Source organism: Amia ocellicauda, chromosome 2 (assembly GCF_036373705.1).
Source record: "Amia ocellicauda isolate fAmiCal2 chromosome 2, fAmiCal2.hap1, whole genome shotgun sequence".
Taxonomy (NCBI): domain Eukaryota; kingdom Metazoa; phylum Chordata; class Actinopteri; order Amiiformes; family Amiidae; genus Amia; species Amia ocellicauda.
The window spans coordinates 57,026,672-57,046,455 of NC_089851.1; the positions used below are offsets into that span (position 1 = coordinate 57,026,672).

Here is a 19,784-nt window from a genome sequence, read left to right on the forward strand (position 1 = left end):
TCTTCACCGATCCGAGGTTACTAAAGACGTAGACATGTCCTCGCCACCCCCACTAGCTCAAAAAGCTCCAGACCGACATAACCCTTGTCCATTTGAAAGAGGTAACCGCTTTGGCCCTGTTGAAGAGGCAGCCTTGCGGATCTCGCTTAAGTAGAAGTATCTATGTTACTAAAGAATCGGGAGGGCTTTAATAGAGCTCTTTTGGAGCCTCACTCGCGTAGGGAAAAATAGCTATTCTACTAAATAAATCGGGAGGACTTAAATACAACTCTTTTGGATCTTCACTAGCGTAGGGGAAACATATCTATGTTTTCTAAAGTATCTGAAGGGTATACATAGCGCTCTTTTCGAGCTTCACATGTATAGAGAAAAGTAGCTATTTTACTAAAGAATCAGTCTGGCTTAAAGACAAATCTTTTGGAGGGTTTGAAAACAGTTGAAGACCCCCACCACCCTGCACATTCCTTCGGAATCCATCAATATGGTAATTATTCTGTGACGCGGTACAAGCACCCCCCCACCCCCTAGGAAGGAGCCCCCCCGAGTTCAACTCAAGTTAAGGTCAAAGGTCAAATCCCCCGCAGCCCCCCCTTCCGAAAGAGATGCATTTTAAATACTTTCGTCACCACATTGTCGACCTTCTGCAGCGCCTACAGACATTCATTGTACGCCAGTCGCCCCAGCACTGCGCGATTGTATCGCGGCTCTCATAATACCCCTGCTCAACCAATCAGCGCTTGCTGGACACACAGGACTGCTGAGACGTGCAACGCGTTGAGCTTTTGAAGGGGTGCACATTGGCTCCTCAGCGAGCTACACTTCTCCTCATCGCTACACAGAGACGCTTAATTGCATCTTCGCAGAAGCATAAATCAGGCTTTAACACACAGAGTCACTCACAGAGTCACTCACGATCTCTTTCGGGGAGGAATTTCAAGGGAGTTCGAGTCCAGTCGGCCTCTGCTCCTCTACTGTGAAGTAGAGCTTGTCAGTTTCGGAGGAGGCAGGATAGAGGTTACAGAGAGGTGGAGACATTTGAACACCCCTCATTGTCTCGCTACATCCCCTGTCTGGAGACAGGGCAGAACAGGGACACATCCTCAGTTTGTCAGCTTAAAAAAAAGAACAACGACTTAGAAACAGATCTCCACCATTGCTCTGTTACTAAATTGACTGAATGGTTTGACTAAGAGAACAGTGAAATGAAAATGGTGAGCAGCAGGGACAGCACTTTGTGGAAACTAGTTTCTATTGAAGACAAGAGATGCATTACTACCGCTTCATTGTCATGATTAAATCTTTCTAAAGATCTCTGAAACCACAGTCCCACCGCCTGCTCTCACACACCTTGCAGGCTTATCTGAAATGAATAAGCTTTACAATTCAGAGCCACCTCAGCTGTTGGTCTGGCTGTGAAGACCAATGTATGATTTTAGGTTGCCAAAGAATGATGGACCAGTTTTCTTAAAATATACATTAAAACAAGAAGAGCACTGAAATTAAACCTTAGAAAATTGAATTAATCAGCCTCCATATTGACACTGGGCAGTTTAGTGCATGTATTAGTACTACTGCTGTTGCATAGTTCTTTTGAAATTATACTGAATTACCAAATCATGGCAACTTTTCTCTGTCTCCATCTACACTGACGTTAATTACCTTACTCATAGTCTGCACAGTTTAGCGTGCATTAGGGGGCAAGCCAGGACAGTCCCACTGCAGGACACTGTGCCGGTCCAGAGAGGACAGGGTCAGGTTGCAGGGGTGGGCCACAGGGATGGACTGGGACTGAAAACAGGCCTTGGACTTTGACCGAGACCGGCACACCACAACCGGTCTGTGGATGCTTCACATCGCTGACGCACACGTTCACACACCAGTACTATTTTCAGAGCACTACAGAACACACACACACACTCGGTAAACTGTTATAAGAGTTGAACAACATCCCATCTTTATCTGAAGCCTAGTATAAAACAGGGATGGTATAACAGCTAGAACACTCACTGAGCCACAGAACAGTGTCTGGCAGGCTTTCATGAAGGGCTGGCTGGCTTCACTCGGTCATAGCAGACAGCTCTACCACAGTTCACAGAGCTGATGGCACAACTACAGACAGCACAGTGGACCAGGAAACATAGACACCAGAAACTCAAGTTACAGAAAAAACTGCTCCTCCAATAAGGTAGGACATATTTCTCAGCAGCTCACACTTCTCTGCAGTTCACCATGTCATTATTCAGGGTCATTCAAATGTGCTTCTCAGAGGTGTCAGAATGAAGGCCTCTAGGTGTTCTTGCAAGAAAGCTTCTCTTAGAGGTAGAGAAACTTTGCTCACAAGCTACCTGGGTGACTAAGAGGGAGAAACTTATATCCAATGCCAATGATAGGATATGCATCAGTCAGCAAGTTGTACGGTCTCAGCATCTGGTAACAACACAGTGGACACTCTTTGCAGGATGAGCAGCTTTTATTTAGAATTTCCACCTCATTTTCTTCTTCATCAGGTCCATCCTCCACTGTCCTGGTCATGTATTGCTCCAATCCTGAGGTTTTCAGTCTTTTCCACTTTTCAGCGAGGCTCCTCAGCTCACACTGCACATTGTTGATAGATGCTCTGCTGTCAATCATAAGCAATCATTTGCCGAGATCTTGAAGGGTTGTCTGGGCAGACCACTGGATAGGACTTGGGCAAAGTTTCTGGGGTCCTGAAGGGCTAGGTCAGCATATAGAGTTCCATAAATTAGAAATCGCCTGTGGATACTCTGACTGTATCCATGAGTTGATTGTGGACTTTATAGGCACTCTCTGCTTCTGTCAAAGCCTCATCTTGTGCCATGTCTCCAGGCTTGTTTTTCTGTGGCAAAGTTTTTCTCCTCCAGCTCTGCCTCCTCATCCTGTTCTTGTATCTTATGATTTGCACACTTAACAGATGTGTCAGTAGCTGCCTTAATGGTGTCAAAGTCTCTTGCAATGCCTTTCAGTTTTTCCAGTGCAGCCACAACCACAAAGACCTTCTTCAAAGCACTATCTTTAGCCCACCAGAATGTCTCTCCGATTGGAGAGAGGCGTCTGTGTCGCGTGTCCGGGCTGTGCTTCTCCCACACATTCCTTCATGAATCCTACCAAAGGATGAACACAGCAAGGTCGGTCAGGAGAGCAAACAGTGAACTACTTGCTATGACGATTTCAGTTGTTTCAGCCAAATCCAGATGAAGGATGTGTGCATAGCACCACACATGCACATGATTGGGGGACTTTGAGGACAACTGAGCAGAGATGCCTTTATATTTACCTTGTATATTGGAAGCTCCATCCATAGCATTACCAATGCACTTGCTCATGTCCAATTTTAGTTTTTCCACGACTACTACTGTCAGCAACTTGACAAAATACTGTGCAGTGGATGCCTCATACTTTACAACAGCCACAAGCCTCTCACGTATGACATCCGTCACATACCTCACAATGACAGAGCACTGGTTGTCCTGAGTTGTGCCGATCTGGACAGAGAACATTCCAGCATCCTCAATTTCACTTGACGTGGTCTCCTGGATAATGCATTGAATTGTGCTAATGACTGTATTGACAGTATTTGTAGCATTTTTGTGCTTAAAGAACCTCTGACTCTTGCCCCAGACTGGTGTAGTTTCCTACTTTTCTCAATGCATTCAGCGAGATGTTGTTTCAAGCAGGCGTCATACTTTCCAAGTAGTATTATATCTCTAAAAAAGTACCATGATCACCACTGGTGTCCTCTAAAGTATATGCAGCCTCTGACTGAATCCCCCTCTAACTAACAGCCCCTTCTTACCAATGACTTTCTACATCAATGACACGCTCCAGCACTATACGCCTCAGCACTGCTTCTACACATTGACAGCCCCTCTATTTGATCAAATTAATCAATTAGTAATTATTAATATTATTAACCTTTACTGGGCTGGAGAAAAGTAGCTTAGCACTAAAATTCAGTTGAAATTCCTAGTTGTTTTAACTACAGATTATAAATATAACAATAGTGGAAACAATAGCTTATAGTCAGGCTGAATCATGATGAATTTAATTAATAAAAGTGTATTACACATTCTCCACTTAAATAGTGCCATATAAGTAAATTACACATGCATTCATATTTTAGCTGAAGTTGCTCTGAATCCATAGCTACCAAGAACATTGCGGTTCATAACAAAAGCGTGTCATTTATAAACTGAAATGTAAAATTCTCTCAATTAAGTTCAATTTTGCTTTATTGGCATGCCAAAGCATTATACATAATACACAATATTTAAATACTACATAATACATATAAATGTATCGCCCCTCCCTTCACACAGCCCAATTATTAACAGAACAGGTCCCTTCCCACCTCCGCCTTTTCTTTTGATCATCTCAGACAAATATCAGTTACGCAGCTTAAAAAAAAAACATCATATCACAAATTGTTTCCCTATGAATTCATACTTAGTAATAGATTTAGAATTGGGTGAATCTGCCCAAAATTGGGGCTTCACAATTAACAGTGTCAGGGGGTCTCTGAAGGAAAGCGGTGGGGCTACGGGCCAGTCCTGGGACCGCTTGCACAAAAGGTCTTAAATGCTTTTTGACATTTTACTTGGATCTTAGACTTAAATTTAAGCCAAATATAAATAGGCCTGTTGCACAAAAATAGTTTGGCCTTAAATTTAAGTAATTTGTTAAGCCTTGCCTATACCAGGCATAAATGGGAAAAAGGTATGTCTTGCTATATAAACTGACATGAAAGCAACATGGCAGCACATATGCCAGTTCAATTTGAATTTTTAAGGGGCATCTATCAAATAGAGGAAAAATATTTAAGGACAAGTGTAGACAAATTGGTAGTTTGACCCTCTGTGCCAGCCATACCATGATTACGTTCTAACACACTGGCGTGTGCACGTCACAGAAATACATACCTAATGCCGTTATGCATGCTTGCACCTTGGTCTGGTGGTTAATAAAGGTTACCTACTGTTCTCCAATACAAGTGCCTCCACTCGAAAAAATAGCAGTTTTATTTCAGTTCCATATGCCATGTGTGAGAGAGGAAAAAATAAGCATTATTACTTGAAAGCCTTTATGGAAGCACGAGGCCCTGCTCCTTTCCCCGGCTAGATCTTAGAGGGTTTATTCCATTTCTCAAAGGTTTAATTCTGCATTCTGCCTAACAAGATGTTAGAAACACACCATCGACCCTTCAAAGCCAATAGATGAAGCGTGTGTCCACTCCCCACCGACTGACCAGAGAGATCTTGGTCTTCTGCCCCCACTGACCCTCCTCTTTCCAGACACCCCATGAATGTAGCATTGTGTGAAATTACCACCCCGGGCAATTTCCCCATCACTCCCCCTAATTTGTCCTCAAGTTTGAAAACAATTCTGAAATTAAATCCCTTTCAAGACTGCCACGGAGGAGAAAATGGAAACCTCTGCATTTAAAAGCTATACCTGATTTGACTTGTGACTTTTTACAGGAAGAGAAACGACTTACTGGGAGGTGTGTGGCTGTACATCTGTACCAGGGCGGTTTCTCACTGGGCACAGAGCTGGCCAATTCACTTTGGACGAAACTTGATTAAATGACCTACAAGCAATAAGGATTATGGTCATACAAACTTGGCAGACAGTCATAAGGAAGTTTACAAACGAGAGGAGGCCATTCGACCCATCATGTTCATTTGGTGTCCATTAATAACTGAGTGATACAAGGATCCTATCCAGTCTGACTTTAAATGTTCCCAACTTTTCAGCTTCTACCACATCGCTGGGGAGTTTTTTCCAGATTGTGACAACTCTCTGTGTGAAGAAGTGTCTCCTGTTTTCCGTTTTGAATGCCTTGAAGCCCAATTTCCATTTGTGTCCCCGGTTGTGTGTGTCCCTGCAGATCTGGAAAAGCTCCTCTGCTTTGATGTGGTCAATGCCTTTCATGATTTTGAAGACTTGGACCAAGTCCCCATGTAGTCTCCTCTGTTCCAGGGTGAAAAGGTTCAGTTCCCTCAGTCTCTCAGTTGGACATTCCCTTCAGACCTGGAATAAGTCTGGTTGCTCTCCTCTGAACTGCCTCTAGAGCAGCAATATCTTTCTTGAAGTGTGGAGCCCAGAATTGTACACAGTATCCAGATGAGCTCTAACTAGTGCATTGTACAGTCTGAACATTACTGCCCTTGTTCTCAATTCTACACTTTTGACAATATATCCTAACAAGCTGTTTGCCTTTTTTATTGCTTCCCCGCATTGTTTGGATGGAGAAAGTGAGGAGTCCACTTTCAATCTACACACGTTTGACTACAAAACGTCAGTACAACGAAATCATGAGTGCTCCTACCATAGCAATACTATACAATCCCAGGCTCTCTCAGCGCTACACAAGCCCAGGTCCAGCGCAGTTTCAGGACATGAAGCGGCAGCAGCAGCTTTAGAGACCCATCAGACCCGCACACAGAGCCGCTGTTTCCAGCGCAGGGGCTGATGGGATTGCTCTGGTGAGCTGCGGTGCTGTGACATGACGTCACTAAATGCCCCTCGAGTGCCAGGCTAATGAATGTGCAGAACAAAACAACATGCCGAGTGAGCCGTCTGTGCACTTTCTTATGTGTCTGTAATGGGAAGAAATAACCACTGTAATCTGTCGCACTTTGTGTTCATTATTATTTGAGTCTATCGGTCCCTCAATACAGAGCCTCTGCATCAGCAGCACTGCGGACCGATGCCAGTGGCTGTTTATTGAAGCTGGGCTTTTATCGCAGTTTGTCAATATGTATTGATTATTACATATGGAGAAGCCAATCAGAAATCAAACTTTGGTGTTCAGTTTCATTGCATTCATATTATTCACTGCATATCATTCTGGTACCATAGTAATAAAGATACTCAGTCGAGGACACTTTATAAGATATTTTTTCTCTCCTCTATGTGGCGCTGCAGGTTAAACATTCTCAGTCTTGGAGTGGCGGCACCAGAGCAGCACTGGGCCCCCAAACAGTGTGGCTTGAAACCTAGATAGAGCCAATCATTTTAACCTTTTGACTTGTCCATTATAACTCCAATTAAATCATTAATATATAACTATTTTAATAATCATTATTGTAATTATCGCTTCACTGCACCGGCTCTTTTCATGTTGTATTACAGCTCGGGCAGTGCTCTGTTCACACAATCTCTCTCTCTCTCTCTCTCTCGTTGTGGGGGTGACTCACGAGAGGTTTATAGACTGTTTTATTCTTTGTTCATGTTTGATTTTAAATAGTTCTAATTGTTCCTTTGTTAGGTTATTGTGGTGGTCTTTTTTGGGCCATTATGGCCCAAAGCGGAGGGGATCCTGTAGACACGGGGTGAGGATCAATACAGAGGAGTATGTCTCTGTGCAGGAGTGTGTTCTTGCTGTGGGGAAGGTAGTTGGGTGTAAGCATGTGTGGCACTATGTGTGCTGAACTTAATGAAAAACATTGCACCCCCATAGTACAGGCCTTTAAATTGGGATAATACAATAGACTGCGTTGTTATAGCTTCCGACCAGCAGGTGGCGAGCGTTATGTCTTCTTTCACTGAAATGCGTCAGTAACGCAATAGTAAACAAGTCCAAAGAAGACGCAAGATAGAACTGCAGTCTGAATAAGTAAAATAATACCCTTTTTCTGTGTTTTACAGAAACAATAAATGTGTTGCACCGGGATGGACTCCGTTCTCTTAATTCTATAAATGCAACATAATATGGCGAGCCAGCCAGGAGAAGTAAATTAGAAGAAAGACTACTTCTCACTCAGAGACGATAACACCACGAGGAAGGGGACCTGCTTCTATATAATAGATTAAAAAAAAAGTCCCACTAGAAGAAACAAAAATAATAATAACAACCAAAAAAAAAAAAAAAAAAAAAAAAATGGAGCATTTGCAAGATGAAGTGAGTGAAATTCTACCACAGCTGGAGAAAACTAATCTTATTGAAATTTGTCGATACCTAAAGTGCCCAGAAAAAAGTGATGCAGTTTTCTTCACTAAAACCAGACGAGCTCTTATTAGGATGGCAGAGAAAGTTTTGGAGGAGATTGAGGACAAGCAGGAGGAGGAAGAGGTCTGCCAGTTTCTGAAACACCTCCTGGCATTCATCAAGGGGAGGAAGCAGGGTGTCATGGATGTAGGACCACCACCAGAAGAACTCACCCAGATGAAAGATTTACAGGACAAATACCTCCAATTACAGCAATCTTAAGAACAGGCTCACAAGACTTTAGCAGAAGAGATCAAAGCACTAGGAGATAAAATGAGAGCAAACGGCAACAGGGTGATGAAAGTGGAGGAAATATCAATGCCACTACCAGCCGCTGTGCCAGAAGTGACTCTTCGGAGGGAGTTCAGAATCTGTGGACAGATTGGAGCAGGAGGGCAGAAGGACAAGCTGTCCTATGCAAGCCTGGTCCACCAGATTGAAGCAGGACTCCGAAAGGGACATTCAGAAGTCGAGATCATTGAGGCAGTTATTCGTGCAGTCAGCCCTGGACTTCATCTCAGAGATATGTTGGAGATCAAGAGTGGACTTACTCTCTTGCACATTGAAAACCATACTCAAAGGACACTACAAGGAAGACAGCTCATCTGATTTATTCCACAAGCTGATGAATATATCCCAGGAGCCCAGAGAGTCAGCTCAGAACTTTATATTCAGAGCAATTGAGTTAAAAGAGAAGTTGCGGTGGAAGTCAACCGACAAAGAGACTGAAGATCAGTCTAACCAAACAGAGATACCTTTCATTGGCTGGATTGAGGTGAGATTTCAGTTGGACTGTGATCTAACTGTGACAGAGACACGTACAGTTCCAATTTTAGTATCAAGTGACTCAAATGTGGCTGAAGATCCAATTATTGGTTTCAATGTAATTGAAGAGATAGTAAACCGAGGGAAGGGGGCAACAAAAACAACAACTGATGTTATCCAGATGATGAGTGCAGCGTTTTCTGTACCAGTGAAGACCGCTGAATCCATGTTGAGGCTCATGCAGACCCAAGATGTAGGACATGATGCAGGCATTGCGAGAACAGGACGCAAGAGAGTAGTTCTGCCAGCAGACCAGATTACCCCTGTCCATGCCCGTGCACATGTAGGAGCGCTGTATAAAGACCAAGAGATGCTCTTTGTCCCATCTGAGCTGTGTCCACTTCCAGAAGGCCTCCTCATCAGTGAAGCATTGGTGGCTGTTCGGGAGGTGAGTCCTATCTATGTGCCTGTCCCCATTGCAAATACCACAAAGCATGACATCATACTAGACCAGCACATTATCCTGGGCCACCTACAAACAGTGAAAGCAGTGTATCCAGCAGCAGTGGTACCAGCAAATGATCAGGAACAACAGCAAGAACAAACATGCAACCACTCTGACAATTTGTTTAAGCCTGAAGAAGCAAAATTGAAGGAGCAGGCTGATGTCAGTAGCGGAAGCACTCAGAAGTGGGACCCTCCTGTGAATTTGGACCACTTAAGTGAGGCTCAACAACAAGCGGTTAGACAGATGTTGAGAGATGAGTGTAATGCTTTTGCCTTTGATGACAACAATATTGGTTGCATTCCATCCCTTAACATTCATATTACACTTAAGGACACCATACCTGTTCAGAAAACCTACATGTCAATTCCAAAGTCTCTCCACCAAGAAGTAAAAGAGTATATACAGGATCTGCTCAACCGGGGGTGATTGCCTGTTAAAGCCACCTGTCCTGGGATACCCGGACTTCACACAGCCATTTGTGTTACACTGTGATGCATCACAGGAAGGACTTGGAGCGGTGTTATAACAAAGGCAGTGAGGTAAGATGGTAGTAATTGCATATGGCTCAAGAACACTAACACTGCCAGAGAAAAACTACCATATGCACTCAGGAAAATTATAATTTGTAGCCTTAAAATGGTCTGTTTGTGAGCGATTTAGGGATTATCTGTACCATGCACCATCATTTGTGTTATACACAGACAATAACCCTCTCACCTATGTCCTCACAACAGCCAAATTAAATGCAACAGGCCACCGGTGGGTAGCACAGCTTGCGGATTTCAACTTTACCATCAAATACCGCCCTGGCAAGTCTAATGCTGATGCAGATGGCCTGTCCCGGATGCCATTGGACATAGACAGTTACATGAACCAGTGCACTGAGGAAATACAACAGGATATAATCAGCTCTTCAATGCTTGGAGTATTGGTAGAGCTGTAAAAACCATCGCAGGGGATAGGGACAGTCTTTATGAATGTGTTGGAACTGGTGCAAGACACACATTCCAGTACAATTGCTGGTCCTCTAACAACTGGACAGATCAGAAAGGCACAAGAGAGTGACCCCATCATTGGGAGAGTCTTGAAATACAAATCAAGGAGCCAGCATCCACCCATAGACAGGCAGAAAACTGAACATCCTGATGTCAATGTATTACTGAGACAGTGGACTAAGCTGTATGTGGACAAAGATGGAGTGTTATTCAGGAAAACATCTGGATGGGACCAACTAATCTTGCCCAAAGGATAGCACCCACTTGTGTTTGAGGAGTTACACCAGAAGATGGGACACCTTGGTTGCGAAAGAACACTAACTTTGATCAGGGACAGATTCTATTGGCCACGGATGCAGAATGATGTTGAACATTTTGTGACCAAAGTTTGCGAGTGCCTGAAAAAGAAAAAACCTAACAAGCCCACAAGAGCCCCATTATATACCATCACCACAACCTATCCATTTGAAATGGTGTCCATTGATTTCCTACATTTGGAGCCATGTAAACAGGGGTATGAATACATCCTGGTGGTTATGGACCATTATACGCGGTTCGCACAAGCGTATGCCACCAAAAACAAAGCTGCCAAGACTGTAGCAGAAGAGATTTTCAATGACTTTGCACTCAAATTTGGTTTTCCAAGTAAGATCCACCACGACATGTGGAAGGAATTTGAAAATCAAATGTTTGCAAGATTGCAAGAGCTCTCTGGGGTGCATAACTCTCACACAACACCATACCATCCCCAGGGAAACCCCAGGTTGAGAGATCCAACAGGACGCTATTAGCCATGTTGAGGACTAAGAGAAAAGGAGAAGGCAGACTGGAAAAGTTCCTTGGGTAAGGTCATTCATGCCTACAATTGTACACGCAGTGAGGCTACCGGATACTCACCATCCCCAAGACTCCCAATTGACCTCCTTTTCAATCTCAATGCTGAAGGAAAACAGAAAACCTATGAAGACTATGTTACAGACTCGCAAAAGAGAATGAAGGAAGCATACCACATTGCATCCAGAGCAGCCAACAGAGAAGCAGCCAGGGGAAAAGTATACTATGATAGAAGAGTCCATGGCAATGACTTACAGGCTGGTGGCCGAGTGCTCATCCGCAACCTGACTGAAAGAGGGAGACCGGGGAAGATCCGGTCATACTGGGAAGATAAGGTTCACATAGTGGTACAGAGGAAATGCAAGGAAAGTCCTGTCTATGAGGTAAGACCAGAGAGTGGTGAAGGTAGAAGTCGTGTGATTCACAGGAATCTGTTGCTGCCATGTGATCACTTACCACTGGAAAAACCTGAAAAGACTTCATGCCAGATTAAAACAAAGAGAAATGGTTCTTTGCAAAACAACAAGAACAAAAAGAAAGTTATGAGAGAACCAGAGCCTCAATTGGACTCCGAGAGTGACTCAGGGGAAGACTATCAACTGACATACAGGTTGAGGCTACACAGAGACAGGAACCTCAAGACTGGGAACTCAGTCCTAAACCCTCAGACTCGAGCCTTCCAACCCCAAGCCACACAGCAGTCCCGTGAACACTTGCCGTCAGCTGATGAACATGGAAGTATGCTGCTTCATGAGGATCTGCAGTTGAACAGTTACAGTGAGTGTGAGGATCAGGTTCACCATGTAAGTTCCGAAGCAGAACATTCATCTGCTGAAGAGAGCCAAAACTCAGCACAGCCACTCAGACTGTATCCACAGAGAGAGAGACGCCAACCAAGAATGTTGACTTATGGAACCTTAGGACAACCTTCTATTGTACAGAGAGACTTGACAGTGAAGGGCATGCAAACAACACATTTGTCTGGTGGTTACGGCTTTTGGAGGCCATGGAACACAATGGACATACAGCCTGTTTATTAGTGCGTTACATTGAATATTGTACATTGTTACTATGGACATTAGAATGTGTTTACCTGTAAATTATGGTAAATATGTGTTTATATTTCTTGATTAATACATGAGGACAGTATATCAATGTCTGCTGAAAGGGAAAAAGTATTATCAGACTAAGGTAAACTATGCCGTAAGATTGAGTGTGGTTACAGAAAAGAGTAATGGTAATAAGGGAAGAGAAAAAAACTGGTTAGAGTGAACAATTGTTCTAAAACCCTCAGGTGAAAAGTGACAATTACAGTAGCAAAATAAATATGGTTTAAGCTTAGAGTGCACAATGAGCTTTTCCATAGCCCTTGGTAGACCGTAAGGAGTGTCACTACCAAGCTAATGTCATAGTCCTGTGAATATATAGATTTCGTTTTTTTTAAGAAAACCTACTTCTAACTAGCCAGTTATAAAAAAAAAAAACGAGCAGACAAAATGTGTTAGCCTTCTGGAAGGGTAAATGTCAGGTGACATTAAAAAGTTTGAGGGGGAGAGTATGGCACTATGTGTGCCTTAACTTAACTTAACGAAAAACATTGCACCCATAGTACAGGCCTTTAAATTGGGATAATACAATACACTGCGTTGTTATAGCTTCCGACCAGCAGGTGGCGAGCATTATGTCTTCTTTCATTGAAATGCGTCAGTAACGCAATAGTAAACAAGTCCAAAGAAGACGCAAGATAGAACTGCAGTCTGAATAAGTAAAATAATACCCTTTTTCTGTGTTTTACAGAGACAATAAATGTGTTGCACCGGGATGGACTCCGTTCTCTTCATTCTATAAATGCAACACATGTCAAGTCCGCGTCTTGTATGAATCGGCCAGTGGTTATATTTTTAGGTAGCGAAATGCTGGTGAATAGACTGGTGGAAGAAGGCGTTATTATGTGTGACATTTTTTTTCCCCGTTTTGCCACTTGCTTCACCTGTAAGTAGGATCACCATTTCTAACGTCCCTCCTTTTATGAGGAATGCGGTTCTGGAGCAGGAGTTGCTTCGATATGGTAAATTAATGTCCCCGATCAAGCGCCAAAACTTTTCCGAGGCAAGTATCATTGATATGCATGACCCGAACATGGTGATAAACACTGTGATGAAATGTAGTGTGGATGGCAGTGTTTATAATGTGTTTGTAACCTCTGAGAAATGTTTTGTTTGTGGTAAAGTGCGGCACATGAAGAGGATGTGTCCTGACAGGAATCATGAGGGCTTGGCAAGGGAGAATGTTGCTGCCATGGACGGCGGGGTTGAGGAGACTGAGCCCCAGGAACGGCAGGAGGGGGGCGGCCGCTCAGTTGAGTTTTTGTAAACCAGCCCTGTTCTGAGGGCAGCGCTGCCCCAGGGGCAGAACAGGATGACGCGCCTGATTGGTTACTATGCCTTTAGAAGGCGGGTCGTAGATCACGCGTTTGATTGGGTTGTTTAATTGTTCTTGGATGCGGGACTTGGCTCTGAGGTGGATTTATTTTGAAGTAAAAAAACGCGAAAAGATTAGTGGAATTAGCAAATGTTACCCTACCAGGCTGTAATCTTAATCATGAAATGTAAGTACAATATATACCGTTTTATATATTTACATTTTGCATAGCATTACTGAGATTAACAAGAATAATTAATATGTATATGTATTGTATATACCCACTGGCACAGGCATGGCTGGAGTCCCATATGTTGCTCAGGCAGCATAAAAAGCAATCCAAAAAAACAAACCCATACTGCAAAAGGCAATCCAAATCCACAGAAATGCAGTACAAAAGCAGTTAAACAACCCAAACAAAACTTGGGTAAAAAAGAACCCCAATTTGGAAGTGTTTTCCACAAAGAGAGCAGTGTGCTGAAACACACTGCCTCCTCTCACAAACTCGCCAAACCGGTATGGTCACTCCCGCAATCAAGCACAAGGTGCGTTCAGGACAGTGTGGCCACAAGCCGAGAGGCCTGGCTGCATGATGTCTCTTAAAGGCAGGCGGGTATTGATGCAACTTCCAGCAAAAAAAAAAAAATGGAGGGAAAAATATCAGTACAGGAAAGGGTGTTGAAAGTAGCCGGGTAGGTGTAGAATACTTCAATTATATCTCCTCCAGACAGAAAGAGAGTAATAAGAGCTATGATGAAGTTACCCAGGAGATGTAAAAAGCTTGCAGCACCTGGTATTTCCAGGAGGTCTCCCATCCAAGTACTGACCAGGTCCTGCCCTGTTGAGCTTCCGAGATCGGACGAGATCGGGCATGGTTTTTTTTTGTTTTTTTTTCTTTGTTTTTTTTTTTCTTTTTTTTTTGATCTCAGATTGTGCTGAACAACGGATCATTTTGTCGTTCACGTGCATAAAACAGCAAATTGTCATCATCGATCACAGGTAAATGTAAACCAAAAGCAATACTTAGAAAGTATAGAACAGACAGGAGTATCAAGAAAATCATACAGAAAGAATCAGATCATCACCCATCAGTTTTACGATTACATTATTATATAAAAATATCTCTTTGAAACGAGTCATGGCCCTCTCATCCCTCTTACAAAACGAATACACTGAATAGATATCCCGTTTCAGACTCAGTGTGAATAGGTGAACTACATCCAGTGTTTCACCACTAAACAGAGATCGATTTCGCCTCTTGTAAACTGCATGTCGAGCATGACTAAGAAGAAAGTTAATGAATTCCACATTGACTTTGGGGAATACCCCGTGTAACCCTAATAAGAAAAGAGAATCCCAGGACACCGAGTGAAGGTCTTGTTGAATCTCCACATCAGCAAACCCATAGAACCCCTCTAACAACTGGTGTAGATAAATCCCCAACCCCTTCAACTCTGCACACTGTACAAAAAAGTGCATAATGCCTTCCACCCGCTGCTGACACACTGAGCACAAACTAGTGTCTGCAAGATGCAACTTATGGAGAAGCCACTGTGAAAATATGCAGTTGTGCCGCAACCTAAAGTTGAGATCCTCACAGTCAGGGGAATTAAAAGCAATACGTAAGTTCCTCCATAAGTAGGAAACAGACATGGTCGGGCACCTCCTCTGCCAAAGCAATTCAGACTCTGGCCGGACAAAAACGGCACGCAAGAGGGTCAGATAAAACAACTGTGTCACACAATCAAGAAAGGGGACAGGAAACTCCCTCCCCTGCAAAATAAATTGCGGGACAGACCTTGTGGGACAAAGGATAGTGTTACACCCCTCATTAATTACTCTTATCCAACTCTCAGGAAGAGCACGCTTAATGGTATCATACTCCACAGCCACGATTCTAAAAGGCACATCCTCATTCTTCTCCCAAACTGAGTCTGCAATGGCCTGAGTGGGCAAAAACCCCTCCCAAACCACATACATGATATCCTGCACCCGAAGCACCCCCGCCTCCACAAAACACTGCACATAAAGGGACTTGCCACCTGATTGAAGCAAAGGGTTAAGAAAGAGTGGCTGATTAAGAATCTGCTCCCTACTATCAGGACTAAAAGACAGAGATGGCAAGAATTCGGCCCATGATAGCAACACTTCCTGATAAAACTGGGGAATACCCCGCAGCATAGAAGGTCGAAGACACATACACAAAATACTCTCACCCATCCCCAACCCCCCCCATTTATTAAAATAGTGCAGCAGAAACCCTTTCCACACACTACAATTCCCCCGGTCTAAAAAACGCTTCAGTACTACAATGCAAAAGCTCTTCTTCTTTAATGGCAGGTCTGCAAGCATCAACCCCCCCCTACGAACTTCCCCAATCATGGTGTTATAGCCAATTTTCGCCGGCTTACCCTCCCACAAAAACCTGCCCACTAAGCTTTTCACCTGCATCTCAACCCACTGAGGAAGCTCCATCACATTCAGCAAAAACCAGAGCCGGGAGAGCAACAGGCTATTAATAACCAGAACTCGACCTTTTAAAGTTAAAACTCTGCAAGACCAGAGATTTAAAATCGCCACTAATTTCTGGATCCTGCCCCGCCAGTTCAATTCCACAACCACCTCCTCCTCCAACCCAATGTACACTCCCAAAATCTGTAGCGCATCCCCCACCACCTTAAAAGGAATAGAAAGAGTAGACATTGCAACACTCGGATGAATGGCCAAAATTTCTGATTTGCCTACATTCACCTTTGCCCCTGAAGCTGAGCAGTACATATCAAACACTGCCATCACTGTGGGAACACAAGTCAAACTAGAGAGCGTGAGAGTTGTATCGTCTGCATGTTGATAAAGAAGAGACTGAGTTATGCAATCAGGGATAGCAATACCCACAATCTCCCTATTCTGCTGTAAGGCCAAACTCAAAGGCTCCACCACCAGAGAATAAAGCAAAGCAGATAAAGGGCAACCCTGTCTTACCGACCTCTCCACTGGAAAAAAGTCTGTCAGGTACCCGTTGCATTTAACCCGGCTATAAATACCTGTGTAAAAAATCCCAACCCAAGAAATAAAATGCTTACCAAACCCAAACCGCTGAAGCACCTCAAGAAGATAATCATGCTCTACCCTATCAAAAGCCTTCTCTTGATCGATCTTCAAGATATAGCCCTCCTGCTGCTCCTCCTTCAAATAAGGGACAGGACAGGCTGCTCTCCACGAGTCTCTCAATCCCCTCATTAAAATCCACCTCTTTCAAAAGTTGATTATTAAAACACCAAAGCCCAGGCCCCTTCTGCAATTTACAAAAATTAAGCTCAAAGGAAAAGAAAGCATGGTCACTGAAAGAAGTGTACCCATAAGAGACTTTCCCTATATTGCTCAAAAAAGAGCCATGACAGAGTCCAAAATCAATACGACTCTGCTTTAAAACATTTTGAACGATCTGTCTCCGAGAGAACTCTCTCTTGAATACATTCCTGCTACGCCAGAAATCAATGAACCCACTTTCGAAAAGCAACTGGCCCAACCGATCCCTGGAACAATCCAATCTACTCTTAGATACATTAAAATCCCACACCACCAGTACATTATCTCTTAACAAATGTTTCCCCAACGCCTCAAAAAAGGCAAAACAATCTCTCTGCTCATTAGGACAATAAACAGTCAACAACTCAAAACTAAATCCTTGAGTAGAAACAAGCAACTTCAAAAACCTCCCTTCTGAATCGCCTTCAACCCTTGAAACTGTCCCTGGAAAGCAAGATCTCACTAATACTGCCACCCCCCTCCTATGGTTAATGAAATTACTAAAAAATATCTGCCCATCCCACAAATGCTGAAAGCTCCGAACCAAATCATCGTCCCAAAAGGTTTCCTGCAAACAAACCATATCCGTTTTACGGACAGTAGAAAACAGCTTCTGTAACTTGCCCAAGTCACGCAACCCATTCATGTTGAGTGAAAGACAAGAAACCATAATGAAAACAAAAAACAAAGTCCACAATTCAAACCCATCATCAAGCTTCCTCTTCTTGCAAAACCTCAAATCCACCCCTTTCAACTTTACTTGCCTGCAAAAGCTTGACCTGCTTGGTCTTGTGCTTAACCCTGGAAGTAATATTTTTCAGACAGGGCTTGACCACGACCCTCTTCCTTTTCGGCAACAATTGCAAGCATGTTCCTGACTGACCCCCTTGATGTACCACACCACTCTCAGCTGCCATCCATAGATTCACAGTGGCAGTACATGGGCTTTTTGCGACACCCCAAACATGATGGGGCAGTGCAGCGTCGAACAGAATGGCCCTGTACCCCACAATCAAAGCAAATAAAGGAAGGGCAATTCTTCATCAAGTGGTCAGGGGACAAACAGAGGGAGAAAATTTTATGCTGGTTATTATGCAGAACCCGGAAGTGTCTAAGTCCCTCAGCAGTCATGAACTTGGCACTATAGGGAAGGGATGAAACATATAAAACAAATACAAAATAAATAAAACTACAATTTCGAAGTGTTTTCCACAAAGAGAGCAGTGTGCCGAAACACACTGCCTCCTCTCACAAACTCGCCAAACCGGTCCGGTCACTCCCACAATCAAGGCGCATTCAGGACGGTGTGGCCGCAAGCCAAGAGGCCTGGCTGCATGATGTCTCTTAAAGGCAGGCGGGTATTGACGCAACCTGCAGCAAAAAAAAAAAAAATGGACGGAACAATGTCAGTACAGGAAAGGGTGTTGAAAGTAGCCGGGTAGGTGTAGAACACTTCATTTATATCTCCTCCAGACAGAAAGAGTAATAAGAGCTATGATGAAGTTACCCAGGAGACATAAAAAGCTTGCAGCACCTGGTATTTCAAGGAGGTCTCCCATCCAAGTACCGACCAGGCGCTGCCCTGTTGAGCTTCCGAGATCGGACGAGATCGGGCGCGTTCAGGACGGTGTGGCCGTAAGCCGAGAGCCCTGGCTGCATGATGTCTCTTAAAGGCAGACTAGGTTTTGGCTTGTGCGGGGCGCGATATAAGGCCGCTATACAAGTGATAGCTCATAGAGGATCTTTCATTATGGGTCATGAAGGTGGAAGAGGGAGGATTCTATGTAACGCTGCCTAGTAACGCGTCCCTCGACATTTATCCTAACAACACCATTTCTAGTTTTACGGTCAAATTTGTAAAACCTATAGAACTACAGGGTACCTGGGAGGTGGGGTTGTCAGAATACAGTACCCCCACACTTGGGCTGTAGTACGTGATGGAGACTCTGTCTTTTCAATTTTGGACATCGGAATTAACAAATAGTGGACTTTCGTATTAAAAACGGCTATTATGAAAATATTGAAAAATTATTAGAAGAGATGAACAAACAGATCTCTGTAGGGAAACAACCTGTCAGATTACATTACAGTTCGATTAAAAATAAAGTTTACATGGAGGCCGCGCCTACGATAAGATTTAAAACCAGCGGTAACCTAGGCCGGATTTTAGGGTTTTACGCCAACAATGAGGATGAATTTAAGGATATAATAGCTCCATACCCCGCGGATATCCGCGCAGGATTTTACACCCTTTATGTCTACACGGACATCATTTCACACCATTAGGGCCTGGAGGTAATAAAACCCTTTGAAGCGGGTGAGAGCCGAAATCCCGAAATAGAGCTATGAACCCAGGCCAACCGGCGATTCCAAAAGATGGCATGGATTGACATCAGGCATAAATCGAGCCTCCTCCAATAGGAGACTGGGGGCTGAAACTGAAATCCAATCTCACAAACTCAAGAACCAATCACCTATGATCTATCAGGCATAAAAAGTAAAGCACAGCACTTCTTCTCTCTCTCTCTCTCTCTCACCTGAACCGGTAACTCGCTGCCTCAACTCAACTCTTTTGCCAGAACCGGAACCCGAAACCAACCAAGTCTTTGCTGGCAACAGAAGAGTTTAACTGGGAGAAGGAGATTGAGCTGTATGAAGAATTCTTTTAAAGGACTTTATTTAGTAAAGTACTTTAGAAACTGCGCATGCCCGCCTATACCCATCTGATCAGTGGAGTTTTACAGCTGGACAATCGACTGCAATACGAAAGTGTTCAGTCATTTAAATAGCTATTGAGTCTTAAGAAACTTGACCCTTGGAAACGAACAGGGCCCTGCTTTCCTCAAAGATTTTGTCTTCAAGTAACTACGGTGGAAAATCCTGCTTACAAAGAAGACATCCTGTGCACAAACTTGGAGCCTTCAAACCAGTGGAAAATCTGTTT

General features: G+C 43.6%; 1 pseudogene; it reads right to left on the reverse strand.

Moving 5' to 3' along the window:
• Positions 1 to 18,362: 18,362 nt before the first annotated feature.
• LOC136713378 (uncharacterized) lies at positions 18,363 to 18,481 on the reverse strand (annotated as a pseudogene).
• Positions 18,482 to 19,784: the final 1,303 nt, after the last annotated feature.